At 44.0% G+C, this 23,769-nt stretch overlaps 1 protein-coding gene across 3 annotated transcripts in view; it reads right to left on the bottom strand.

Moving 5' to 3' along the window:
* LOC140719656 (uncharacterized) overlaps positions 1 to 23,769 on the bottom strand; it is a 368,820-nt gene that overhangs the window by 321,162 nt on the left and 23,889 nt on the right. Inside the window, exon 1 of one of the 3 annotated variants that reach the window (XM_073034434.1) lies at positions 2,318 to 2,340. The exons of the other annotated variants lie outside the window; for them this stretch is intronic. The gene's annotated coding sequence lies outside the window, so the exon portion shown is untranslated. Of the gene's footprint in view, positions 1 to 2,317; positions 2,341 to 23,769 lie in introns of those variants that run through there. 3 annotated transcript variants of the gene reach the window in all.

The following is a 23,769-nucleotide window of genomic DNA, read 5'->3' as shown; positions in this document are numbered from 1 at the left end:
TACAGTTTGTCAGAGACTGATACAGTGTGACAGAGACTGATACAGTTTGTCAGAGACAGATACAGTGTGACAGAGACTGATACAGTTTGTCAGAGACTGATACAGTTTGACAGACTGATACAGTTTGTCAGAGACAGATACAGTGTGACAGAGACTGATACAGTTTGTCAGAGACTGATACAGTTTGTCAGAGACTGATACAGTGTGACAGAGACTGATACAGTTTGTCAGAGACAGATACAGTGTGACAGAGACTGATACAGTGTGACAGAGACTGATACAGTTTGTCAGAGACTGATACAGTGTGACAGAGACTGATACAGTTTGGCACCAGTTGCATCTCAAGTGTTGCCGATCACCACTGAACTGCCTTAGGGACTCCTGCACCAAAGTTTTTGTCAGAGTCTACTCCTGAAGTCTTTCTCATGAGTGAGTATATATTTATTTATTATTTTATTTAGTTGATGTGGCACAGAGTAGGCCCTTCTGGCCCTTTGTGCCACAGTGCCCTAGCAACCCCAGACAATCGCAATTAACCCTAATCTAATCACAGGACAATTTGCAATGACCAGTTAACCTACCCGGTATGTCTTTGGACTGTGGGAGGAAACCGGAGGTTCCGTGGAAAATCCATGAATTCCACAGGGAGAACGTACGGAGAGTCCTTACGGAACAGCACCAGGATTGGACTCTGAACTCCAGCATGCTCTGAGCTGTAATAGTGACACACTAACCGTGGTACCACCATGGTACAGCTGCAAGCCAGCCGAAGTTTGAGATCAGAATTTTTCTTCTCCTGGGTGAGCTGCCAACAACAGCTGATGAGCCCCATCTGCCCAAAGTGACTTGTTTTACAGTGCCGGTAACCCGCCTTTGCCCCTTCTCCCGTCTGTGGAAATGGTTCTGCCAGACTTCGTAGCTGAGCCACACATTAAGGCAAGGAGCTGGTCTTGGTTGCCTGAGGCTATTTGAGGTGCACGCCATTGGGAGCATTTAATAGGTGGTGGGAGCTTGTCCCCATTACCTCCACTTGAACTGGCCATTTACTTAATGTTTCTCTTCACCAATTATGTTCCACTTTTGAAACAACAGAATGAAATTTAGATCAAACATCATTACTTACAAGGTTTTGTAATAGCATTAATACAAGATATCCAGAAGTAATTGCTAAATATTTCAGTTAATCGCACTGTTAGTGCTTGTAAAAGCATATTAAAGGAATTGTCCCAACCCTTGATTTAATTCTAATTTGTATTCCTACTGTACTATATACTCAAACCTGAATCTCACACCTCTGAGAGGCATTGACAATTATGATAAATCATTATAAAGACTTATAACTCACAACTCACAATAAACATCTTGCAAGTCGTTTTACAATCAACACTCCCCGATCTTGTTTATGTCAATGCATACCTTATTGGCTGCTCTAATATTTGTTGATATGGAAAAAATTAACAAAGTACATACAAAGAAACATGATTTTAACAACACAATGTGAAATGGATATGAGCTGATTTTTCGTTGCTGCCATTCATTACTGTAGAAATCAACCTGGTTGACCAGGGAGTAATCATATTGTACATCACTGTATGAGTGACTCATGCAGATTGTGCTGTAGAAGTTCATAGTAAAGTTACTATTAAAGTCATTGTTGTTACTTTCTGCTCTCGGGGTGCATCAACCTTGCTGTTTCTTTAGCATTTTTGTCTGTTTTTTATGAGGCCCAGTTGCTTGTTTGGCGCTCAACATAGCACGGATGGAAAGTGTGCAAGAAGCCGGCCGGATTGGAACCCGGAACCACTCGCGGCAAAGTCTGGGTGAATCCCACTACGCCATTGGCTGACTACTATCATAGTGCATGTATGTTACCATATATTATCATGAGATTCATTTTCTTGCAGGCGTTTGCAGGAAAATAAAGTACAATAGAATATTATGAAAGAATATACGTAAGCAGACAAAGACTTACAAACAATGAAAGTGCAAAAGAGTGCAAATGAAAAAAAATACTGAGAACATGAGCTGTAGTGGAAGTGAGTCTGTGTGTCGTAGAATCAGTTCAGAGTGGTGGTGATTGAAGTTATTCATACCAGTTTAGGAGCCTGATGTTTGTAGGGTAATAACTGTTCCTGAAACTGGTGGTGTGGGACCTAAGGTTTCTGTACCTCCTGCCTGATGGTAGTTGTGGGAAGAGAGCATGGCCTGCATGGTGGGGACTTTTTTTGATGAATGTTGCTTTCTTGTCTCGGCGCTCTATGTAAATGTACTTACTGGTGGGAAGGGTTTTGCCTGTGATGGACTGGGCTGTACTTACCACTTAATGTAGCTTTTCCATTCCTTGGTGTTGTTTCCATACGAGGCCATGATGCAAACAGTTATGACACTCTCCACTGTGCATCTACAAAAGTTTGTTAAAGTTTCAAAGTGAAACTCAATCCATGTCACTTTAATATTTAACGTTATGTGGGTAGATGACTTGAGATGGCAGCATTTATTTCACACTGGCTGCTATACAGGACAGTAAATGTTTATACACATTGAATTTTTAAAGGAAAGTAATATTCTTGGCAGTTTGCTGGACAAGCCTTAATCTTTGAGAGTAATGCCATGCATGAATTTAATAGAGTCCATCTTTCACCAATGTATTTCCCTGTGAGCTGAGAGCTTTATACATTGAGACAGTATACCAACTAACACAAGTCTGCAAATCAGACCAGTTTTTAATATTCCCATTACTTCAGCATCCTACAGCATGTTCAGACTGATTAACCCGCCAGATAAGGTGACTGGAGGCGTGGGCTCGAATCCCACTTCTGACACCATGTTGTGTTTGTTAATGAGGGAGAGGGCAGAGCACACAGCGGCATGCAGGCTATTCAACTCAACTTTACTGGTAACCCTGCTTGTAGAGTATGTGAACTTCTCCCATGTGGGAGTGGCTAACTGAGAGGCATGGGAATAACACTATTATCTACCACCAAAAACTATATGAATGGTTAATTTTAATTACAGTAACATAATCAATTTGGAATACGAGTTTATTTAGGCCATAAGACATAGGAACAGAAATAGGCCATTCAGCCCATCATGATTGCGCTGCCATTCCATTATGTCTCATTTATTATCCGTCTCAACCACATTCTCCTGGCTTCTGCCTGTAAACTTTGACACCTTACTAATCAAGAAGCTACCAAACTCCACTTTAAATATATGTAATTTTTTTTACCAACTTACCATATTTACTGAGAACAGAAGAGAAGTTGCCAGTAATTTTTGCTCTTGTAATTATACCTTCCATCCGTTATTTGCATCCAGCACAGTTGTTGCTTGTTAAAAAGTACTTTGAAATGGAATTACTTGCTCAGTAAGAAGCAGTCTCTAAACACCAACTCAAGGGGCTAAGTTGGAGAGCTCTCAAAGCGCAATTAATCCACACCTGTTTGAATGCAGTTCGTGCACCAGCTTTATGTTATTATCTTGATTTCAGCAGTCAACCAACCTTAACCACTCTGCTGATTGCCTCCACATAATCTCACACCACAGCCCAGTCAAACCACATTCCCACTGTTGCAGTCACAGAAGACCATTCAGTAAAGTGCTTCGCCTGTCAAAAGGGGGCGCAATCTTTGGGAGCGATGTTTAAGTTTAGTCTGCACCTCTTAAAGTTGCACTGTGGGTGTCAAACAAAGGCCATTCTTTTCCATATACTGCAGCCCCATTCTTTGCAAGGCCCCTCATAAATTATTAACTTCAGGCAGCGCAAACACTGTCATTCATTGGTTCAGTGCTTCTGCTAAGAAATTTATCTCATTCACAACTGGAGTAGCGTTAGTACGATAATGCGCTGAATTTAAAATAGATGCGCTTTAGAAGCAATAGTGATTTCTCCTTCAGGTGAACTTATTCCACCCCCACACCCTTCCTCTGTTCACCACTCTGACCTTATACCTCTTCTCACCTGCTTATTATTTCCCCCTGGGTCTCCTCCTCTTTCCTTGCTCCTATGGTCCATTCTCCTCTCCTATCAGATTCCTCCTTCTCCAGCCCTTGACCTTTCCCAACCACCTGTCTTCCAGCTAGTCTCCTTCCCCTTCCCCTACCTTTTTATTCTGTTGTCTTCCCCCTTCCTTCTCAGTCCTGGAAGTGGGTCTCGGCCCAAGGCGTCGACCGTGTATTCATTTCCATAGATGCTGCCTGACCTGCTGAGCTCCTCCAGCACTTTGTGTGTGTTCCTCTGGATTTCCCCTGATCTGCAGACTTTCTCACATTAATACTTAACAAACTAATGAAACCAGGTAGATGGCCAAGGACTACCAGTGAGAGTTAGCAGAAGCCTAATACAACTTGTTTAGTTGTACAGTATTGTTTACAGTCAAATATACACGGTCATGTGGAGCTTAATTGATGCTTAATCCTACAACTCCCATCAATTGGATCAGTCAATGAGCCTATATTGGTGGAACTTCGAAATAAGGAGGAAGTGGTCACTTTGATGGAATTGTATTATAGGCCCCACAGCAGTCCGGGGGCTTATAGAAAAGTACAGTACAGAAGCAAGTTCTTTAGTCCTTCTAGTTCATGCCAAACCATTTAAACTTCCTAGTCCCATAGATCTGTACCCAGACCATGGACCTCCATGGACCTCCCATGCATGCACCTACCCCAACTTCTCTTTACCACTGAAATCGAGCTGGCAGCTCATTCCACTCTCATGACCCTCTGAGTGAAGAACTTTCCCCTCATGTTCCTCTTAAACATTTCACCTTTCACCCTTATCCCATGACCTCCAGTGAAAAAAGCCTGCTTGCATTTATCCTATCTATACCTCTCATAATTTTGTATACCTCTATCAAATCTCCTCTCAATCTTCTATATTCTAAGGAATAATGTCCCAACCTATTCAATCTTCCTTTATAACTACTTAATTTAGAAAATCTGTAGGCACACAAACAAAATGCTCGAGGAACTCGTGGAGTCAGGCAGCATCTTTGGAAATGAATAAACATTTCAGGCTGAGACCCTTCATCAGGACTGGAAAGAAAGGAAAAAGACAGCAGAGAAAAAAACATTGGGCGGAGAGAAAGGAGAACAAACTAGAAGGTGATCGGTGAAGGCAGGTGGTTGGGAAAGATAAAGGGCTGGAGAAGAAGGAACCTGATAGGCTGGGAGAGTGGACCATGGGAGAAAGGAAAGAAGGAGGGGCAGGTGATGGGCAAGTGAGGAGAAAAAGTAAGAGGCAAGAGTGGGGAATAGAAGAAGAGGGAAGGAGGAGAGGAAAAATTACTGGAAGGAGAAATCGAAGTTCATGCCAATAGTTTGGAGGCTACCTAGATGGAATATGCAGTGTTGTTCCTCCATTCTGAGAGGACATAGCTGTAAGTATAATAGGGTTGTACAGTATGTGATTTTAACTTCCTTAACATTCACTGGGACTGCCATAGATGTAACAGAATTTGATAAGTGTGTCTAGGAAAGTTTTCTTGTAGATAGGGGCAAAGCTTGGCCTCCTTCGGAAATGATGCTGGGCAAGTGGCTGAAGTGTTGGTGGGAGAGCAATTAGAGACAAACTATTAGAACTTTAATAGTATTGAATTAGTCATGGAGAGAGCTAAGAATGGTCCACACATTAAAGTGCCAATATGTTCATTCGTATTGTGCTGTGTCTATGACGTAGGCGATCATGGCCTCATGACCATGATGTTCCTGGCAAATTTTTCTACAAAAATGGTTTTCCATTGCCTTCTTCTGTACTTTTACAAGACGGATGATCACAGCCATTATCAATACTCTTCAGCGATTGTCTGCCTGATATCAGGGGTCACATAAGCAGGGCTTGTGATACGACCATCCAACACCTGCTCCTATGGCTTAATATGACCCTGATCAGGGTAGGGGGGAATTACACTGGTGTTACACCTTGGCCAGTGGTGACCTGCAGGCTAATGGAGGGAGGGAGCATCTTACATCTCCTTTGGTAGATTCAGATCTAATATGGGGCAAGCCTAACATTAGACAGGAACTTGCAAATGTTGATTGTCAGAAGCTGGAAGGAGATAAAGAGATGTCTGTCAATCTGGCAAGGAATAAGGGGGAGTTCAGGGCCAGCATGTTCCTGTTAGAGAGAAGGGCAAGACTGGCAGGATTAAGAAACCCTGGTCTTATGGGTATTGAAGCTCTGGTCAGAAAAAAAAGTAGTCATATGCAGCCACAGACAGCTGCGATCAAGCAAGTCCCTTGAGAAGTATAAGGGATGTAAGAGTGACACCTAATTGGGAAATCATGAGAATAAAAGGAGGGCAAGATTAAGGAGAATTCTAAGAGAATATAGTTGACCTAGTTAATAAGTTTGCTGATGACACCAGAAGTGGTGGCTTAGTGGACAGAGCAATGGAATATCTAAGCTTATATCAGGATCTAGAATAACTGGGAGAGCTGACAAAGGAATGGCAGATTGAATTTAACTTTTATAAAGTGTAAGGCCAAGGCCCTGGAGAGTGTTGTAGAACACAGAGACCTAAGGGTACAAGTACACTGTTCCCTGAAAGTAGATGGAGTGGTGAAGAGGCCCTTTGGCATACTGGCCCTCATATGCCAAGGCATAGACCATGGCTGCTTTGGTCACTTGTGAGACCACACTTGGAATGTTTTGTGCCAGTCTGGTCATCAGGAAGGACGTCATTAAGTTGTACGGTGTTTACCCTCATTACTGATCGTCAACTACTAGTGTCCATTTTCAGTCCACATAAGCGTTTCCACCAACAGCAGGGACGGGCTCTGTTTCTCGGAGGACACAATTAGATTGAATTCAAGAGGGCAACTAATCATAGAAATGCTGATGGATTGTCCCGTTTACTCTTGGTAAAGAAAATACCCGAAGAGTTTACAAAAGAGGGCACTCCTTTCAATGCATTCTCCCTAACACAAATCGAAAAATCACGGCAGAGGTGATTCAAAGTGAAACCAGAAAAGACCCCACATTGTCTCAGATCTACATGGCAACCCAAAATGACTGAAATTCCAGATCCCCCGTGTTTGCCAGCACCGGGATGGACTGGCGCTTAAGGGAAATTGCCTTATTTGGGAATTGAGAGTTGCTGTCCCACCCAAGCTGAGAGCTGGAGTGTTGGAGGAGTGTACTTTTCCATTGCTGCGAGTCCAATGTCTCACTACGTTAAATGTACTACCAAAAGTAACATAGGCTAACACAGGCCAAATGGCCTCAAAGAAATCTGAGGCGCCAGTGTCCGGAATATCTTTAGAGAAGCATTTTAACATCCAATCTACTACCCGCAGCGAGACACAAAAATCACTTGGCTTCGTCATCAAAGGAAAGGCCACAGAACGGGTCAAGATGGCAATATCCTACTCCAGCTCCATAAAGCTCCGGCCCCATGGTCAGTTCTTCTAATAAAAGGCCAGTAAAAACCCAAATTAAACTGGAGCTCAGACAACCACTTCCAGCCTCCCCACAAAGATGCCATTGTCAACGGCTGAGTTTCTGCCAGAACACCTCAAGCTGGTTTAAAGTACGTAGGTTAATAGAAACGAGAAAGCTGCTCCTGCATACTTTATTTTCCAAAAATAAATCAGTATTGAGTAAAGTTTAATGAGTCCTCTCCAGTGAATAAATAAAGCTGTGGTAACAGCTGTCATACTGGAAGTGTTTCATGAATCACAGAGACCGGGACGCTGTGCGGTGACTGGGATCTGAGAAGAGAAATTTATGTCCCAGCTGTGCCTGGGCTGGATGCTTTGAATGCTGTATCGAGTGGCCTTACTAATCCCACACAGTGTAAGTGCAGCTGGTAACTGAGCAATGGTATATGAGCGTGAGTGGGCAGTGATAATTATCTAACTTAGTTCAGATTCAAAATCAGGTTTAATATCAATCACCAACACAAGTTGTGAAATTCGCTGTCTTCGTGGCAGAAATACAATGCAATACATAATAATAGAGAAAAAATGTGAATTACAGTAAGTATGTATATATATAATTACTGTAATTCACAATTAAATGCTTGAAACAGTGATGAAACAGCTCTGTTTCCATCTTTAATATCTCTATTTTACCCCTTCCAGATTATTTTGAAGACCCTGACCTGGAGTTACACACTGACTACGGTTCTTTGCGGGAATGGATCCCGCTCTCGGGGTCTCACGACCGGCCGTTATCCGACATGTCAAGGGCTCGGCCTGAGAGCTCATCCCGCCTTCGGAGGGCCGAGGCTCTGGAGACGGGCGGATCGGAGGTCGGTGTCTGGCAGGAGATCGATGTGTCGTGGGAGATGGAAGATCTAAAGCTGTGAGCCCAGAGACCCGAGATCTTTGGGCACAGAGCTCGGAAAAAGTGACATAATGGACTTTTAACATCGTAAACCAGCGAGTTGTTTGTTATGTCTCCCTCTCACTGTGAAACGGAGACGCCTCTTTCTCCCTCCTTAGGGGGAGAGAGAGAGCCTGTGGTATGTCGAATACCGGGTGAACAAATAGTCTTTGGGGTAACTGCAAGTCTGTGTCTTTGCTGTTGCTTTGCTCGTGCTTGAGAGCTCAGTGGTGGGTGCCGATGCCTTTTTTTGCCGGAGAGGGGAGGGGAGATTGTTAGTTGCTGCTGCTTACATACAGGAGGGAGGGGAGCTGGGGGAGGCACTTTGGGGTTCTAACATTTAACTGTCGTTCATTCTTTTGGGGGCACTCCTCTGTTTTTGTGGATGTTTGTGAAGAAAAAGCATTTCAGGATGTATCTTGTATACATTTCTCTGACATTAAGTGTACCTGTGAAACCTTTGAAATACTTTAATTAAATAAGTAGTGCAAAACATTTTTTTCAAGTAGTGACATAGTGTTCACGGGTTCAAAGTCCATTCAGAGATCGGATGGCAGAGGGGAAGAAGCTGTTCCTGAATCACTGAGTGTGTGCCTTCAGGCTCCTGTACCTCCTCATTGATGGTAACAATGAGAATAGGGCATGTCCTGGCTGATGGCAGTCGCTAATGATGGATGCCGCCTTTCTGAGGCACCTCTCCTTGATGATGTACTGGATACTATGGAGGCTGGTGCCCATGAAGGAGCTGACTGAGTTTACAACCTCTGTAGCTTATTTAGATCCTGTGCAGTAACTGCACCCCCCCCCCAACCCTACCCCCCAATACCAGACAGTGATGCAGCCAGCTAGAATGCTCTCCACAGTACAATTGTAGAAATTTGCCAGTGTCTTTGGTGACATACCAAATCTCTTCATCTCCTAATGAGATTTGGCCACTGTTGTGCCTTCTTTGTTGTTGCATCGATATGTTGGGCACATGATGGATCCTCAGAGATATTGACACCTGGGAAATTAAAATTGGTCACTCTTTCCACTTCTGATCCCTCTGTGAGGAATCTCTCTATTAGTTATTATTAATGATAATATGACCAGCACAGATTGTGGACAATTATTATTCCTTCAGTAACAGCAGTACATTCCCACAGTTAGGCTTGAAAGAGGGCATTTGGACCATAACATTCTCTTGTTTTACAGTGTGGTTAAGAAGGCATACAGTGCACTGGCTTTCATCAACTGTGGGATTGAGTTTAATAGCTGAGACGTAATGTTACAGCTATATAGAACCCTGGTCAGACCCCACTTGGAGTACTGTGCTCAGTTCTGGTCACCTCACTACAGGAAGGATGTGAATACTATAGAGAGAGTGCAGAGAAGATTTACAAGGATGTTGCCTGGATTGGGGAGCATGCCTTATAAGAACAGGTTGAGTGAACTCGGCCTTTTCTCCTTGGAGAGACGGAGGATGAGAGGTGACCTGGTAGAGGTGTATAAGATGACGAGAGGCATTGATCATGTGGATAGTCAGAGGCTTTTCCCCAGGGCTGAAATGGCTAGCAGAGGGCACAGTTTTAAGGTGCCTGGAAGTAGGTACAGAGGAGATGTCAGGGGTAAGATTTTTACTCAGAGAGTAGTGAATGCATGGAATGGGCTGCCGGCAATGGTGGTGGAGGCAGATACGATAGGGTCTTTTAAGAGACTCCTGGATAGGTACATGGAGCTTAGAAAAATAGAGGAGCTGAGGGTAACCCTAGGTAATTTCTAAGGTAAGGACATGTTCGGTACTGCATCATGGGCCAAAGGGCCTGTATTGTGCTGTAGGATTTCTATGTTTCTACGGTTTGGGAAGTTGTACTATAATTCATGCCATATTTTTAAACATTTCTAATGATATATGTTGAGGTAACAAATCAACCAATGCAGGAAAAGGAACCATTTATCCCTTTGTCATATGTTTCCCATTAAAGCACTTCTAAGTCAGATAAAAAGGTTTTAAAATAACAGTTTAGTGTTATCATCAGTGGCAGATGTATTATCAGTAGCCTGTGCTGTAATATCTAACGTTTGCTGTCTTCATCCAGACACTTCTCAGAGTCTATTAACCGGCAAACTGGTTGCTTATCTATCCATCTATCTATCTAATCTCGTGGGCTAGGCCCTCCTAGCTCCCCACCAGCACCCCTCCACCCCAATTTAATCCTAGCCTAATAAAGGGAAAATGTACAATGACCAATTAACCTACCAACTCACACACCTTCGGGCCTGCGGGAGGAAACCAGAGCACCCAAAGAAAACCCACGCGGTCGCCTGGAGAACGTCCCTACGGGCAGCTGCGGGAATTGAACCTGGGTCGCTGGTATTGTAAAGCATTGTGCTAACCACCACGTGGCCGTGCCACGTGATAATACCTCCCTGTGGCTCAGCGACAAACTTATTACAACTTTGCGTGCTGAAAATTCTGTGTCTTTTCTGGGATATATTAAGTTATTGTAGATGTGCGAACCAGCATAGAACTCAATTTGTGTTTGCCAATAGCAGAATTTGCCCAAGTACAATTCTGTCCCAATCACACTGCAGCTGATGGGATTAGTTGCTCGTAACTCTCTAGACTGGATCATATTTCCTTTTGGCGTGGAAGGAACCTATTAAGTTGATGTCAGCACACAGAGCAGTCCCAACCTCCACTTATCTTCCTACTGTCTCATTTTCCCCACATTTCTACCATCCGTTCCCCATATATTTCCGCTTATCTACATACCAGGTGCAACTTACAGAAACATGGGAGATTTCTGCTGGAAATCTAGACTAACACACACAAAATGCTGGAGGAGTTCAGCAAGTCGGGTAACATCTATGGAAAGGAATAAAGAGGTGAGTTTCAAGCCTGGACCCTTCATCAGAACAACTTAACCTCCCAACCCACATGGGAATATGGGAAGGAACAGGAGTGCGCCTGGAGAAAACCCGCATAGTCATAAGGAGATCATATGAACTGGTGGGCAGGATTGATCCAGATGATGGACTTACGAGGAGCAGCTATACCAGCCCCCATTCCTACAACCTCTGAAAAAAAGCTTCACTGAATTTGCTGCTTGGTAGCCTGCAATAATGTCCCAGAATAATTCCGACCAAAACACCTGCACCTGAGTGGGATAACGTACAATTTCTGCCCACAATACTTGCACTTTTGCAAGGTACGGTCAAATTCCTGCTCAGAGCTTTCTCCCACAGTGATGCAGCTAAGGTCAGAAATACAACAATATTTCGTAAATACAAGGAGATTTGCTTCACTGCAGTAGGAGAGCAAGATCGCATTAGGGTCACCAAAGATGCTTAACAGTAAACTAGTCATGTGGTTGCAAATGCTTTCCCCTTGTATGACAGCATGAGTGGACTCTAATCTTCTGTTGTCAATAGAAACAGATTATTTGCCTTTTAAACTTAAACAAAAGGGGCTATTGTGAAGCAGCATCACATTGCGAAAGACTTTCCACTAGTGTTCAAACATACAAAAATAACCAGGCTGGCTGAATTAGGGCCAATGTGGCCTTCTGGTTTTCAGTTGCAGTGAAAGTATAAGATTCAGGAATGTTCAGGACTGAAGATGTACTGTAAGCTTCTTCAGGTTCCTCAGAATGTCTGCTGGAGGGGTGTGGGCTTGTGTCGTGCTGTTGCAGCACACCCAGCACATGACCCAGGACCCAGCTCCCGAGTGCAGCCTTTACTTCCTTAGGACACTGCGGAGATTCTGCATGACATATAAACTTTGACAAACTTCCATGGATGTGTAATGGAGAGTATATTGACTGGCTGCATCACAGCCTGGTATGGAAACACCAAAGCCTTTGAACAGAAAATCCTACGAAAGATAATGGATTCAGCCCAGTACATCACAGGTAAAGCCCTCCCAACCACAGAGCACATCTACATGAAACGCTGTCATAGGAGAGCAGCGTCCATCGTCAGAGATCCCCACCACCCAGGTCATGTTCGCTTCTTGCTGTCAGGTAGAAGGTACAAAAGCCTCAGGACTCGCACCACCAGGTTCAAGAACAGCTATCACCCCTCAACCATCAGATTCTTGAATAAAAGGGGAAAACTACACTCACTTGCCCCATCATTGAAATGTTCCCTCAACCAATGATCTCACTTTAATGACTCTTTATCTCATTTGCTCATAATTTATTGGTATTTACTTATAGTAGCATTTGATAGTTTGTTGTCTTCTGCACTCTGGTTGATCTTTCACTGATCCTGTCATAGTTACTATTCTGTTGATTTGCTGAGTATGCCCACAAGAAAATGAATCTCAGAGTTGTACATGGTGACATATGCGTACTGAGATAATAAAATTTAGAACATAGAACAATACAGCACAATACAGGCCCTTCGGCCTACAATGTTTTATCGACCCTTAAACCCTGCCTCCCATATAACCCTCCACCTTAAATTCCTCCATATACCTGTCAAGTAGTCTCTTAAATTTCATTTTACTTTTTAAATTTTCTTTGAACACACCTGCACTTGACTTCTGGGAGCTTTGACCGTGCATCCAGGGCCCACACGTGACATGGACTAGACAGGTAGAAACAGTTTTCACAGCACGTGAGATTTGCTTCGTGAGGGAACCCTGCGTGCATTGCGGTTAGCGTAATGCTATCACAACTTGGTGGCATAAGAGCAAGGAGTTCAATGGCGTAAGGAGTTCAATCTCAGCTTCCTCTGTGAGGATTCTGTGCATCCTTCCTGTGGAATGCATTGGTTTTCCTCCCACAGTTCAAAGAAGTCATTGTAAATTGTCCAGTAATTAGGTTGGGGTTAAAATCGGGGGTTGCTGGCAGCGCAGCTCGCAGGACCAGAGGGGCCTATTCCGCGTTGTATCTTACTTATCTTTAAATAAGTAAATAAATAAATCATTTACGATGGACATGCCTCAGGGCCTCATAGCCCAATGGCTCCTCTAAAGGTCATGTGGCCAGCTAGTTGTCCTTTGGCTCTTCTCCATCTACCCCCATTATAGCCAACAGAAGCCCTCCAGCTCACTCACTCATCCTGTCAGCTCCCCATCAGCTAACAAGCCCCCAATTATAAACTCTCCCCAGCCACCACAGTCCCTGGCAGTTAACTTCACACTCACTCCTCTCCCAGCCTTGTTATGTATGACCATGACATATGGGAACATAATTAGGCCACTAATTGCTCCACCATTCAGTCAAGGCCGATTCAGTTTCCCTCTCAACCCCATTCTCCTGTCTTCTCCCCATAACCCTGACTAACCTCACCCCAGTTTGACCTTTTACCAACCCAACTGCTCATGTGAGGCCTAAAATCAAACTTCTTACTGTACTCCAGTATGGACATTTCAGAATCAGGGATATGTTGTGAAATTTGTTGTTTTGCAGCAGCAGTACAGTGCGATACATTATAATAAAAAACTACAAATTACAATAAGAAATATAAAGCATTAAAAATAAATAAGCAGTTCAAAAAGAGACGGAAAATATTGAGGTACTGTACATGGGTTCATTGTCCATTCAGATATCTGGTAGCGATCCTTCCTCACAATGCCCAATCCTCTAATCCATAGGTTTTCCCAACTCTGCCCGTGGAATCTAGTCTTAAATTATCTCATTTGCAAAAATGGGAGGTTAAATCAAACATTCATTGGTTTCACATTCTCCAATAGTTTGACATATCCAGACAGGCTTCTTTAATCTTCCGAGGATCCAAATGACATGAATTAACAGCACAATGACGACATTCAAATGGCCCTATACTGCCACTGGCTGTTTTCAGCGAGTTTACTGCAACTTGGGAAAAAGTGCAAAATTCCATATTTAGGTTATATACTTGTCAATTGGAATCAATAGTCACAGAGTCATAGAAAAGCACAGCATAGAAACAGGCCCTTTGGCCCATCTAGTCTGTGCTGAACCATTGAAACTGCACTCCCACCTAGTGGCTCTGGGACCATAGCCCTCCATACATACGCTTACCATCCATGTATCTATCCAAACTTCGCTTAACTGTTGGAGTCTTTATCTCATGTTCTCAATATTTATTGCATATTTATTTATTATTATTATTTATTTCTTTTTGTATTTGCACAGTTTATTGTCTCCTGCACTCTGGTCGAATGCCCAAGTTGGCCTGGTCTTTGGTTATTATTCTATAGATTTATTAAGTATGCCCGCAAGAAAGTGAGTCTCAGGGTTGTATATGGTGACATATATGCACTTTGATAATAAATTTACTTTGAACTTTTGAACTTTGAACGTTTGGTTGTGCAAAGCTGATTATTGCAAAGAAATCTAAAGCACCATTGAGAGTCATAAAATCTCTCAATTAAAGAAAACTCTGAGCACCTTCAGGAATTGTAATCCTCTTGAATAATATGCAGACTGAGAATCAGGGGATCAGTCTTAACAAGGTTCATTTTGTCTCCAATCACTGTCTGCCGTCAAGGAAAGAGAAAGTACTGCAAATATTATTTCTTTGCCTTTAAATAATTAAAGTAAGGTTTGCAAATAAATAGCATCTTTCACAGCCTTAGGACATCTCAAACTGCTTCACCCCCCGAAGTACTTTTGAAGACTGATTTATGTTTTAATGCAAGGAACAGTGTGTTTGTCAGTTAATGGTTGAAATGCATCAGAATCAGAATCAGAATCAGGTTTATTATCACCACAAGTGTCGTGAAATTTGTTAACCTAGCATGGGCAGTTCAATGCAATACATAATACAGAAGAAAAAAAATAAAAATAATAATAATAAACAAATAAGTAAATCAATTACAGTATATGTGTATTGAACAGATTATAAAACCGTGCAACAAATAGGAATAAAATATATTAAAAAGATAAGGTAGTTGATGCACCATCAATAACTCTTGGAGACGTGAGACGAGATATAGGCTTTTATCGGCTGGAAGAAAGAACAAGCAGCAATTGACCACCACACTGCATCCTGGAGACTGAGACCGGGGTGGAGTCCCCAATCGCCTTTATACCAGGGTCCGTGGGAGGAGCCACAGGAGCAGTCAGCGGGGGGGCGTGTCCAGACCGGGATATGCAGTTCACCACAGTAGTGTTCACGGTTTCAATGTCCATTTAGGAATCTGATGGCAAAGGGGAAGAAGCTGTTCCTGAATCACTGAGTGTGTGCCTTCAGGCTTCTGTACCTCCTTCCTGATGGTAACAGTGAGAAAACAGCATGCCCTAGGTGCTGGAGGTCCTTAATAATGGACGCTGCCTTTCTGAGACACTGCTCTTTGAAGATGTCCTGGGTACTTTGTAGGCTAAATTTACAACCCTCTGCCGCTTCTTTCAGTCCTGTGCAGTAGCCCCTCCATACCAGACAGTGATGCAGCCTGTCAGAATGCTCTCCGCGGTGTGTCTATAGAAGATTTTGAGTGTATTTGTTGAAATATCAAATCTCTTCAAACTCGTAATGAAGTATAGTTGCTTTCTCTATAACTGCATTGATATGTTGGGACCAGGTTATATCCTCAAAGTTCTTGACACCCAGGAACTTGAAGCTGTTCATTCTCTCCATTTCTGATCGCTCTATGAGGATTGGTATGTGTTCCTTCGTCTTACCCTTCCTGAAGTCCACAATCAGCTCTTCCATCTTACTAACGTTGAGTGCCAGGTTGTTGCTGCAGCAACACTCCACTAGTTGGCATATCTCCCTCCTGTACGCCCTCTCGTCACCACCTGAGATTCTGCCAACAATGGTTGTATCATCAGCAAATTTATAGATGGCATTTGAGCTATGCCTAGCTACACAGTCATGGGTATAGAGAGAGTAGAGCAGTGGACTAAGCACACACCCCTGAGGTCAGGGCAGCATGGTAGTGGTTAGCACAACGCTTTACCGTATCAATGACCCAAATTTAATTGCTACCGCTGTCTGTAAAGAGTTTGTAGTCCTCCCCATGCCAACATGGATATTCCCTGGGAGCTCCGGTGTCCTCATACCGTCCAAAACCTAGCAGTTAATAGGTTAATTGGTCACTGTAAATTGTTCCGTGATTAGGCTAGGGTTAGTTTGGGGTTGCCAGGCAATGTGCCTTCCTGCCCTATTCCGTGCTGTATCTCAAAGTTCAAAGTTCAAATTCCCAGCAACACGAATGGCTGTTGTCTACCTTAACAATATTGCAAATTAAAATAAAATCAGTATAGTGGTTGTTGGAAATCTGAAGCAGAAGTACTCAACGAATTAATATTTCACAATAAACATTCACTGGGACTCAGAGGTCTGACGCAGAGTTAGATTTGAGGCTTTAATCTGTCAGCTGCCAAGCCTAATACATCTGGCTGCTTCCCGCAGTTCAAGCCACCATCCTTGGCAAATGAAAACTAATGTCAAAACAGTATTTCAGTTTTTGCAGCAGAAATACTAAGAAGTCCGGTTACTGACAGAGAACGTCTGTCAGATGGACATGGTAAGTGATGTGGAAAGATCAGAAGTGAGTTTGACTTGGTGCTTACAGTCTGGCATGAGGTTTTCTTGGATTGGATACGTGCATGCCAAGAGAAAGTGCCCAGTGGAAAGTCAGATTCATACTATGGATTATATCCCAACCACTTAACTTAATAGACTGTAGATTACTATGCCACCCATGTGTCTATTCACTGTAGTGAGGAGAACGTGGTTGGAAATGAACTGCTTCTGCAGTTTTTGTTTCTATCACTCCTTGGTGCTTCTGTCTAATTACTCCCTGAGAAACAGTTGTCTATTGTTCAAATTGTAATGGGACATGGGAATTCCTGGCAAGCCCTATTAATAATACCTACTCTAAGCTGCTCAAGGTGATGAACCGCCACCTGAGTTGCCTGGTACTGAGTATTGAAAGGCTGAGATAGAGTGGATGTGGAGAGGATGCTTCCAATAGTGGGAGAGTCTGAGACTAGAAGGCACAGCCTCAGAATAGAAGGACATTCCTTCAGAAGAAAGACGAGTAGGAATTCCCATCACCAGAGGGAGGTGAATTGTGGAATCCGTTGTTCCAGGCAGCTGTGGAGGAGGTCTTTGGGTGCATTTAAAGTGGAGTTTGATGGGTCCTTCATTAATATGGGCATCAAAGTTATGTGGAGAATGCAGAATGGGGTAGGGTGGGAATATAAATCAGCCATGATTAATTGATGGATCAAGCTCGATGGGCTGAATAGCCTAACTTGTTCCTATGCCTTGTGGTCTAAGTTACTCTCAGCTGATGTTGGGTGGTAAAATTTTGACCAAGCAATGGCAAATAAATGACAGTATATTTCTAAATCAGGATACTGACTGACCCAGAGAGGGGTGATGTTTCCCTCGACCTTCTTGGTGGTAGTGCTGGAGATCTAGTAAGTTGCTGCCGTTCATTTTGCCGTTCGTGTGAAGGTTCAAGGCAGTGAACTGCATATCGTCAATGCAAGATGCCTCGCACTGGAGGGCGGCGACAAGTTACTTAAGCTGGAATAGCAGCCGTCAAGATGATCAAAGGGCATTCTGTCTGTGTTTACGTAGCTGGTAGAGCCATAGAGAGACACAACATGCGCGGGCGGGGCTGGTGAGCAACTTGGCTTCAATTCCGCTGCTGCAGTAACGAGCCTGTACATTCTCCCCATGATCTCCCACATTCCTAAGACTTACAGGTTTGTAGGTTAATTGGTCACATGGGTGTAATTGGACAGTGGGGGTTCATTAGGCCAGAAGGGCCTGTCACTGTAACGTATATCAAAATAAATTTTAAAAATAAACATGCAAAAGGTCCTTTGGACCCACTTCTAGCAGTGGTTCCCAACCATCTTTAGGCCATGAAACTTTATCGTTAACTGAGGGGTCCATGGACCCCAGTTTGGGAACCCCTGAGTAATCTTACATTAATCCATTGTTTAAAATTTTTTCCCACATTCTCATTTGAACCGATTACCTATCGAGATGAAAGTGACTCCCAGTGGTGGAGGTCAATGGCAATAGGATGAACTCCAATGGTAGCTGGTGAGATCCCCGGGTGGAGAGAGTCACTTGCTGATTCTCAGCCCATTCACCATTGTTTCTGTCCCTGTGTTGGAGAGGTCATTGGTGAAGCTGTTGAAGGTCACTGAGACACCTGTTCACACCTGTGTCAGGAAAGCATCCAGTGTGCCAGTGTCCAAAAACATTAACCTGCTTCAATGACTATACCCCACTGGCATCACTGTAATGAAACTCTTTAGTTATGGCGTGAATCAACTCTTGCCTCAGAGATGATCGGGAACTGCTCCAATTTGCTTACGACCACACCAGGTCAACAGCACATCCAGTTTCTCTGGCTCTTCACTTTGCTCTGGGCTATCAGGACAATGGGAATTCAGGCCAGGCCGCTGTTCCCCAAGTACAGCACAGTGCTCAATGCTATCATCGCATCCAAACTCATCAACGACCTTCAGGGCCTGAGCCTCCATGCCTCCCTCCACAACTGGATTCTCAACTTCGTCATCAGCAGACCCCAGTCAGTGAAGATGGGTAATAACATCTCCCCTATTACCAAAAGCAGGTGGCTGTGTGTTCAACCCCCTGATACGAGATGCTCCCAACTGCACCAGCTTCCGGGATTTAGACGCTCTAATTCCCTGGAGTATGGATTGTTGATGCGGACCATTTAAGGGTTCAGGACAGTCCTGTTCATTGGCAATCATGTTTTGGGTGTCAAAAATCAAGTATTTAAAGAGCAACTGAATGGAGCCTCAGTACTCAAATGTAAGCCCCACTAGTGATTTCGTCCAGCATTTGTTTTGTGCTCCAGTCTCGATCCTTCCTTTGGATACTCCAGCGTTTGGGTCCAAGCCATTCTCATCCAGGACTCTCAGCACAGTACGATTGAGCCAACATGGACCCAGCCGGGTATCAGAGTCTTTCATCAGCTGTGGCCAGCCCCAGTGAGGAAATTTCAAGACAGAGCCCGGAGATATGTGATCACCAGTTCGCCGTGAACCGACTGTAGCAGGGAGGAAGCCACAGTCGCTCAGGTGAGGCTGACGGTCGCTCTGCGGAGCCAGTACATCTTCCAACCCTGGAGAGTCTCATCAGTGACCCAGGTCCCTGCCACCTCTTCCTCGTCCAATGCTCATTAGTATTTGAACTCCAGCCGTCCATGTTCCCTGCAGAATACAGAAATGTGCCCTTCATCATCTCTCCTCTGAGTGGAAGAGCCTTGGCCTAGGCCACTGCACGTTAGAAACATAGCTCAGAGGAATTCATGGCCACCATGAGGAAGATTCGACGGGGGGGGGGGGGGGGTAGTCAGCAGCTGACTACACGATCGAATGTCGGATCTTAGCCCAGGGGAGTGATTGGAACCAGGAGCCCTTGGTCATGCTATGCTGTCACAGACTTTGAGATAAACCAAAGGATGTCCTTGCCTTGAGAGAGCCAGCGGAGTACTCAGAGGTTCTGACTGAGCAGTCCATCCGTCTCGATAATCGTCTGGCAGAGTGAAAGTGGGACCACTCCAGGAGGTTGAAGATGGCCGGTCCAGGCCTGGTCCCTACGCATTGCAGTTCCACTCCCCAACCTCCAAACGTGACCAGCCCGTCACCCGCTCAAGATCCAGCCCAGCCCAGCCCATGCAGGTCGGTTGAAAGGTCCCGGCGTCGGAGCCAAGGTCATTGCTTTCCAGTAGGGGGAGGACTGTGCCGGCAGGAGGCATTACGCCCAGTCCCATGAATTCCAGTTCCGTGCTGAATGACGAGTTCGCCTGGGGTAAGATCTTGAGGCATGTGAAGGCTTTTGTGAACTCTGGGACAATGGGTAACATTCTGGGCTTGGGAGCTGCCTGTCTGCTCAACATACCTCTGGGAGAATTAAGCCAGTCAGTTCCCGCCACTGTTTTGGACAGCCACCCACTAAGTTCCGGGCAGATCCAGCAACAGACTGAGATGTTGCTTTCTACATTGTTGACTGTCCACTCATACCCCTGATCCCCAGGTACCCTTGGCTATCCCAGCATAACCCTTCCGTGGACTGGAGGGAGGGGAGAGTCAATGCTTGGTCCAGTCAGTGCGACATAACCTGAGACCCTCTGCAGACCTAGCCCTGCCCTCAAGGATGGACAAGCCAGTCCGGGCAAACAGGTCAGTGCAAGTCCCAACACTGACTAACCGGGACCGCCCGGGAACTAGAGCGAGGGAACCTCTAGTTCAGAAGAGGACCAAGGAGATGCCCGAGCAGTCCGGATGACTTGCAGCTAAGCTTAAGGAATCCAGGTGCCAGGTCTCAGGAAAGGGAAAGACTCCTTACGCTGATCCCTGAAGCCTATTCCCAGGGGGCAGGAACCATCTGTATCACCTCACTACCGTCGCCTGAGGATACAGATGGGGATTTGGCCACTGTTTCTACGAAGCAGTGAGCCTATGGAGAGGACTCTGAGGTCTATCAAATCATCCAGGCAGGCCGGGTGGTCTCTGTTCTTTAACCACTTTGATTTCATCCTGACCTATCGAACTGAGTCAAAGAACCACAAGCCAGACGCCTTGTCCTGTCAGTTTGATGAACTGGAACAAGAGGAGCAGCCTACCATCATTTTGCCCCAGGCCAGGGTAGCAGCGCCAATTCATTGGGGAATTGACACTCTTGTTCGCCAGGCCCAAACGCAAGGGGAGATTGCTAAGAACGGTCCTCCGGGTGGGCTGTTCGTCCCAAGTTCCATCTGGTGTCAGGTACTCCAGTAGGGACATTCGTCGAGAATGACCACTCACCCAGGGGTTGCCACGACCCTCGAGTTTATCGAGAGGAAGTTTTGGTGGCCCGGAATGACGAAGGAAGTTTGGCAGTACATGCAGGCATGCGAGGCGCGTGCCTGGAACAAGGAGACCCATTCCCAACCTCAAGAGTTCTTCCACCCCCTACCTGTTCCAGACAAACCATGGGCAAACATCTCCATGGACTTTGTCACGGATCTACCGCCATCCAAGAGGAAGGTGGTCGTCATGGTAACTGCCAACCAGTAAGTTCATTGCCTTGGAGAAGCTACCATCTGCGGTGGAGAGGGCTGAAATTGTCCTGGACCAAGTCTTCAGGATCCATGAATTCCCAGTGGACATTATCTCAGATTGTGGTCCATGATTCACATCACATTTCTGGAAGGCATTCTGTAAGCTGATAGGGGCAATAGCATGCCTTTCCTCTGGAATTCACCCGCAGTTCAACCGCCAAACAGAGCGGACCAACCAAGACTGAGAACGTATCTTAAGATGTCTGGCCTCAGAAAGACCTGATGAGTGGTGTGACCATTTGATGTGGGCAGAGGTCACCCACAACACCTTACAGCACCCGGCGCATGGGATGTCATTGTTTGAGTACCAGTTTGGTTACCCTCATCCTCTCTTTCTGGAACAGGAGGCCGAGGTTGGGGGTCCCTGCAGCTGAAGATCTCATCCGATGCTGCAAGCAAAGATGGATTAGGGCAAGAGGGATTTTGCTGTCCCTGACCCGTAAGACGGAGGCCAAGGCAAACCGAAGGAGAAGACAGGGACGCACTTTACCACCTGGGCAACAGGTCTCGTTGTCCACTCATGATTTGCTTCTCCAAATGGAATCACAGGCACATCCCTCCCTATTATTGGCAGTATCTACAGGAGGTGCTTCCTCAAGAAGATGACGTCTGTCACCCAAAATACCCATCACCAGGACCAACGCATCTTTCCACAGTTACCATCTGGCAGGAGGTAGAGATGCCTGAAGACCTAAACCACCAACTTCAAGAGCAGCTATTGCACTTCCCTTCAACCATTTGGTTCCTTTTTTTTTAATTAAATTTTTAGAAAATTACGAAGAATAAATGTAATGAAAAATTAGTAAGAAAAAGAAAAATAATATTAATCCTCCCCCCCTCCCCTTAACCCTCCCCCCCTTAACCCTTATCTAAAGAAAGAAAAAAACAGAAAGAAAGAAAGAAGAAAAAGATTGCCTGGATATCGGAGGATCCCCACATGTTCCATGGAGTTCAAAATAATTTTAATATTTATTTTTACTTTCCCCAATTACTTTATAATTTTATCTTCAAAGGACCTATATATTTAATCCCATCTTTTGTAGGTATGGGAGCCAAATTTTCAAAAATATATCATATTCATTTCTTAGATTATATGTAATTTTTTCAAGTGGAATACAACTATATATTTCATTATTCCAACGATCCATAGTTAAATATAAATCAGATTTCCAAGTAACTGCGATAACTTTTTTATCTACTGCCAATGCAATTTTTATAAATTTTTTCTGATACTTATTCAATTTAAGTTTTGGTATTGTCCCTTCAATATCTCCTAATAAAAATAATATTGGACTATGTGGGAATTGTACTCCAGTAATTTGTTCCAATAAAAGTCTTAGATTTATCCAAAATGGAACCAAATGGAAAAACTCTAATCCCTACAGTTTAGCAACACAATGACCACTTTGCACTAAAATGGACTTTGTGTTTCTTTTATTCCAGTTCTGTTTTCTTATTTTAAAAAAATCTGTGTAATTTAAGCTTTCCTTGTGCAGGTTCCTTATATGTTTCCATGTGCCTGTGATACTGTAGGCTTTGCATTTCCCATGTATATGACAATGAACTTGACTTTGGCTATGGCCCTCGTTAGCATTGTAATAACATCTTCCACGGCCTTGTTGATGACTGAGATTGATGTAACACCCTTGCAAGCTTTAATAGAACAGTCAATATGAATTCATCAAAACTCAGAAAAAATATGGACTGATCATAAATCACAAACTTCAGAAAAATATTTTGAAGTACATGGATAGCTATGAGATTCGTATGAGTTTGAGGAAAGGAAGGTTAGAGGGTAACCTCTGCATTGTTTATTGATATGAACGACTGTAAAATAATGTCATAGTTGAGTAGTTCATAGTGCCAACTCTCAATTTAATCTTTCATATTTTCTGCAGTGTATAAATTCTTGAAAACCAGAGAGCAGTAGCACTGGCTTGGGCTTCCTTTGGAAATGAAGGGGCAGGAACACAAGTGAGGAATGAATTTTTCCACATGCTTCCATTGTTTGTTCAGGGAAGTGATTGCAGGGGTGTGATTTGATTCTGTTTCTCAGCTGCAAGAAAGTTTTCACTTCTCCAAGCGAGAATGTTGAACTTGTAAAACTTCTCTGTAAGAACTCCAGTGCAACTTTTAGCAGGTGGTTGCTCATGCAGTTTAAAAGCTTCCAACTTGTACAACTGTTTTGACTACAAATAATTTTATTAAGTCTCAGCTGGCAAAGTCTCGAATAAAGAAGTTATGTATGACGAACTACCTTAACTTTCTGAAATATTAATGCAGCCACACAGAGCTTCTGAGATCAGGAGCCGTGCTGCTGTCTGCATTCTGGGATCTGAGTTAGTTTGGATATTTTTAAATGGCTTTGAGCATTTTGAAAAGTCCCAAATTGTGATGGTTTTGGGCTTGTCTTTCGCAGATATTCTGT

This window comes from Hemitrygon akajei, chromosome 32, assembly GCF_048418815.1.
Source record: "Hemitrygon akajei chromosome 32, sHemAka1.3, whole genome shotgun sequence".
NCBI lineage: Eukaryota > Metazoa > Chordata > Chondrichthyes > Myliobatiformes > Dasyatidae > Hemitrygon > Hemitrygon akajei.
Note: the sequence above shows the minus strand (reverse complement) of the source record. Positions and strands in the feature narration are given on the sequence as shown.